Source organism: Staurois parvus, unplaced genomic scaffold (genome assembly GCF_062004578.1).
Source record: "Staurois parvus isolate SC_StPar_1 unplaced genomic scaffold, SC_StPar_1.0 ptg000332l, whole genome shotgun sequence".
NCBI lineage: Eukaryota > Metazoa > Chordata > Amphibia > Anura > Ranidae > Staurois > Staurois parvus.
The window spans coordinates 1,300,443-1,306,364 of NW_028318128.1; positions in this window are offsets into that span (position 1 = coordinate 1,300,443).

Consider the following 5,922-nt stretch of genomic DNA (forward strand, 5'->3'; position numbering starts at 1 on the left):
AAAATACAGGATGTATTGGCTATAGGATTATAGGTCCCATGATCCTCTGCTGTCAGAAGAACTGGATCCATTCTGCTAACAGGTAGTGATGTAGCAGTTGCAGTACTGGGCACTTCGGAGAACAAGGAGTAACCATATTCTCAAGTGGGGAAGAAGAATTTATAGTTGGGGAAAGATAACAATATTGGAAGTCTGAGATCAGCGGTGGGGTGTACACAGAAAAAAAAACAATAGGTAAAAACTAGTGTAGCCAGGTCCTGCTACATCATTATTCCATTCAGGGAATGTAATTTTTTTCTGTGTATACCCCACCACTGATCTCTGACTTCCATTATTGTTATCTTTCCCCAACTACAAAAGCTTCTTTCCCACTTGAAGGCACAAATAGGAGCGTTGGATCTCTTCCCTTTCCACTGAAGGGGTCTGAAATTCCACACTCCTTTCTGACTATTCTCCCTCCCCTGTTATTTTTCCACACTGTTTCCCTCTGGTAATGGGATCTACAAGATCCTCTCCCTGAACTCCCCCAATGCTGCTCATTTGTCTAGTTCCCTCCCAGGTTCTGGAAGATTCTCATACCTTCCTGAAAGTGGGCAAAACTCAAGGCAAACTCAGCAGTACCAGAGCATCATGAGCAGACCTGACTAATCCATCACAGCACTCTGTCGAGCAGAAAACCGCACTGAATTTACCTAACAGCCTTACTGTTAGGCAGAGAAACACAGCTATAGTTATCCTAACTACAAATCCTAGCAGCTAACTAGGAGGGTGTTACACATAATATAAATCTATTCAGCTGCTATTGTACTCTTGTTGAGCTTCAAATATGTCCCTGCCCCTTTGTGAAGGAATGGGTTGCTTCTAGGCCTACCTCTGCTATCTTTGCTCCAAAATTTCAACTACTGTATATACGTTAGAACTGAACTTTACAGAGGAGCCTTGACGAGGCAGTGCATTGCAAATTTGTGCAACTGTTTTTACCAAAAATTGCCATTTGTTTACAGGTTAGCTGGTAAATGTGCTGGAAAACTTTTGTTTATTTATGCTATATTTCTTATTTACCTGACCATGAAAAAAATAGAGGAACACTTAAGTACAAAGCCAAAGTATGTACAAAACCACTATACATTCCCATTAAAAGCATAAAAGCAGGTTTAGTTTTCTACCTGGATATGTTTTGTTGGCAGTTATTATGATATTTTTAAAGTACTGTGTAGCTGGGCGCTTAGCTGGTAAGCAACTACAGAAACACCATGCTGCAGCTGCTTTGTGTGTTCACATAGGACCTCTATGCTGATCTAGCCAGTGCCTTTCTGCTTCAGTCCACTAGAGGGAGACTGTGGGATATGAGGCTCTGAGGCATAACAGTGGATTGTGGGAAACTGAGTTCACTGGAAGGACTTGGTTATTGAAGCATATGGGGGAAGGACTTCAATTCCCAAAAGTGGAGATAACAAGGGAGGAGGAGCCAGAGATAGTTTCTCCTGAGCAGAATAAGGAAGGATAGTCTTTTTGTGTGGGAGGACTGAGGCAATGCACACCTCAACCCAGTTATGTGCAGTGGAGGACCATCATCCAGAGACAATGATATAGACTTTTGGGAGCCAGTTATACAGAGTGGGGCCTGGAGCCCATTGTGATATATAATATATATATATATATATTTTGTAAGCAGAGACCCTAGAGATTAAATTGGTGGGTTTTGCAGTTTTGTGGGGGAAAAATACACTTTTACAATTTTAATACAAAAAACACAATACATAACCATTTTTTTGTGAAATATAAAAGACGATGTTATGCCTATTAACATGTCATGCTTTAAAATTGTGCATGCCTGTACATTGCCGACAAACGGAGTGGATTTTACTAGCTATAGGCTATGCTATAAAAGCCTGTACAGGTTACGACTTGAGAGTTACAAAGGAGGTCTAGTGCTAGAATTACTGTTCGTGATCTGACGTTCGCAGCGATATCTCACATGTGTACCTCGCATGCATTCTCTTTTGTTTGCACGTGTGTGTGTGGGACTGACACGTGCATTCACCTTTACATGAGAGTATGGGGGGGACAAGAGCACTTTTTGTTTTATTATTTATTTTATTTTTACACAGTTGCTTTTAAATTTTTGTTTTATGACTTTTATTGGTGTCATAAGGAATGTAAACATCCCTTGTGACAGGAATAGGCACGTAATAGGTTTTTTGAGAGACCTGGGGTCTATAAGACCCCAAATCCCTCCTCTGCTTTAAAAAGCATTGAAAACACAAAGATCAGTGTTTTTGAATGCTTTTGATTTTTTTTAAAATGACGCAATGACATCTGGTTAAACCAAAAGTGATGTCAGGTCATCGCTTCCAGGTTATCATAGTGCAGACCCAATCAAGGAGGGGGTTCTTTTTTCATGGGGACAAGGGTCTCTTCCCCACACCCCTTGGAGGTGGTTGTGGAGGTCTGCAAGCAGGGAACTCATCGGAATCTGGAAGCTCCCTTTAACATAGATGGATGGGTGAGCTTGCTTTGAATATTAAAAATAAATGAAATTGTGTTTTTTTAAACAGTGTTTTTGGATTGTGGTGCTCAGATGCAGTGTAGTTCCAATTTAACGTCGTAAAAGCTCTAGGTGCTGTTACAGACCATTATCATTGAAATCAATTGAGGCACCTAACAGGATTTGATGCTACACAATGCTACCACTCCTGTGTAAACAGCACTATGTTGTGCCATTGTAACATTTTTAGAATGCCGGTTATAAGGCTTTAAAAATGCTGAATAAATGCAGCATCAATACAGCATCAATACATATTGACACACGTGTTAACGAGCCTTAATTATCATTTAGTAACATTTTACCTCTGCATGTAAAATTCTTAAAGGGTCGGTATTTGTAATGCACCCACACCAAGCTTGGACCCCACCAAATAGCCAGCAAAAGGTTCCCAGTTGAGAGCAAGAATATCTACTAACTGCTGTCACAGTGATCACCTATGAACCTTTCCCTAGCCCAGTGTTTCTCAACTCCAGTCCTCATGGACCCCCAACAGGTCATGTTTTCAGGATTTCCATTATTTTGCACAGGTGATTTGATCAGTTTCACTGCCTTAGTAATTACCACAGCTGTTTCATCTGAGGGAAATCCTGAAAACATGACCTGTTGGGGGTCCATGAGGACTGGACTTGAGAAACACTGCCCTAGCCTAAGACACTCTTTGCAGATTAAATACTAAGTGCACTTTTGGAACATTTACTGACAGACAGCTCAATTGTTTAGCTATTGTCATTTGACACTGTTGTTTGGGATATTATTTTCTGTTTTCTGTTTTCCTGTTGTATAACTGAAAATTGTGAATACACTTTACAATAATAATTTTTCCCACTGATTGATTCATCGATGCATAGTCTCTCAAGACAATTATCTTATGACAATATACTGTATTCTGTTTGCATTCAAACTGTTTGGTGTCAATTTCTGGTGCCTTTGAAGAATTGTGTATAGAGGTCTGCAGCTATCTTCTACCCAGCAGGTGTGTCAGAGAGAGTACTGAGCTGTTCAAGTGGTTCCTTCAAGGGCAAGTACTACAGAAGGTTTGCCTATGAGTTTGCACATCATTGAAAAAAAGAACCTCTTCTGTATACCAGCCCACAGTGATGGTGTGGTAGTTGGATCAAATCCCACCATGGAAGGGTTATACTTTTTTCTCACATTTTTCACTATCTTCTTTTAGAATATTGGGTCAACCACCAATATACAGTTGCTGTCAGTCTAATGTCCATACCTTATACCTCCTGTGTATCATAGTAGTAAAAGTCTATCAGGTAGACTACACAGGAGCAGGAGGTGATAGTGTCTGCCAGTCACACCACATGTTGAGCCATCTGTTCTCTTGCCCTGCCTTATTCCTCTTTATGACCTACCTGGTACTGCACCATTCTCCTTATGGTGCTTAGTTTATATTACCTATTAAATATACTTATATAAAGCATCTGGGGTTTGGATCACAGTTGGTAGCCAGGGCTGGTAATTTAATTATGTAGCGCTACCCTCATGAGGGCAGCTGTGTTGTGGGAACCCCTAAGCTTTGCACAGCCAGGCAACAGGTATTTTTCAGTGAGCTTGGTTTTGTTATTTTATTAGGGGAAATAACTTGGATAGAGAAATAGGGATTATGGGATGCCCAGTTTAGCCTGAATCAATGAAGGGGGGACAACGTCCTTCCTATGTACAAAACAGATCCTGGACTTTTTCTGGTTCTTTTTCTTTAAAGCCGTTAGTCTTTGCAAAACTGTAACTAGCAGCTCATCAAAAAAATCAGCTTAGCTTCTTGTAACTACATGCAGAAATGTCTTTTCTCCCCCTGAAACTACTCCCAGCTCCACAGCCTGCAGACACTACCAGCCCTCCTGGCTGCTCCAAAGATCTCCCAAGACAAGGATAAAGGATTGAGCCCAGCGCTGTCATTTGAAAGCGTGCTACAGTCTTTCCCCTTGTGGATTTCCCCAGAGCGTGCTAATGTATTCTCTCTGTCCGCTTTGCTCCTACTGCTCCAGGATTAAATCCCATTCATGCTGCACTGCTGAATGTATCCTCCTGAGCCAGCCAAAGCCCAGCCTGGAGGCTGCCCCCTCCTAGACCAAGGGGGCCTCTCCCAGGCACCGACAGTCTCCTCAGCACTCTGTCTTCCACCCAACTGCTCTGTCAGACTGACTTTCCCATATTTATGGGTCAGTCAACCACTCTACCAGGGCCTCCAAACCTGAGATTGGCCAGACTCCTATAAACATGCAGATTAGGTCTCCACCCCTTCCTGCTTACTGACTGCTGGAAGGTTCTATGGCCCTCCAGAGTCAGGAGGAGGTGATAGAGCCGCAACCTGTTAAGTCATCCAGCTGACCTACAGTAACCCGACCTCAATCCAGACTCACACAGTTATGTCATACACAATGATTTTAGCTGCAATACACAATACTATTTTAGTAGCACACTAGAGCGTACTACAGTTACATGTACTATTTACCATCGGTGTGATTTTTGTGCAGTCTTTTTTTAATCTTCTTCAGTCGATTTTATGTACTTCCTAATGATCTCACTTTGTACTTACTATGTGCTATTCATAGATTCTCTAAGACTTCTTTTCTTAACATGAGCCATTTCAGTTTAAGTCATCAGGAACATTTCTGGTGTCTTATTATATTCTTTTGGTATATTTTAGGACTGGTGGTGAGATTTGAGGTTTGGTTTGTTTTTATGGTTTTAGAATACACTGGCATGTCCTGTTTGGAGCATTGTCGTAACATCATTATGGTGCTGTACATATCCTGTGCAGATAGCAGAGCTGTGGGCGGGACCCACCAGGCTCCACCCACTACAGTATGTCTACATAAAAACTACAGGAGGGGGCGGATACAAGACCGGTCACCCAGATCAAGGAGAGAGAGCAACAGTGATCAAGCTCCTGTGCAAAAGTATCATGGGGGATTACTGCACAGATCTGGAGGAAATAAACTAAACACACAAAGATTCAATTATGAATACACTTGTCTGTTGTATTTAGGCAATACTTGCATGGAGTTCAGCTTTAAGCTGTTCAACAGTAATTGTGTAGGACTGTGCCACATTACTTTTGCTCCAAGCTGAATTTTGGGAAAGAATTTCTGCATAAAGATAGAGGCTGTATGGATCAAATAAACCTCTACTGGCAGGAGGCTCAGGAGAAACCTAAACTGTGTCCATAGGTGTTCCTGTAGTTTCCTTTAAGGCTTTGCAGTGGATACAGACAGATTTCCTGGGGTTCAGTAGACTATTTGCTCTGTGCTCATGGAGCCTTTTAGGTGGCTTTACCCTGTAATAATGTCCTTCTTAGTGAGCATCTGTGAATTGTCAACATACAAATTCCTCAATGGAGTATAAAAATACAAAGCAGCAGC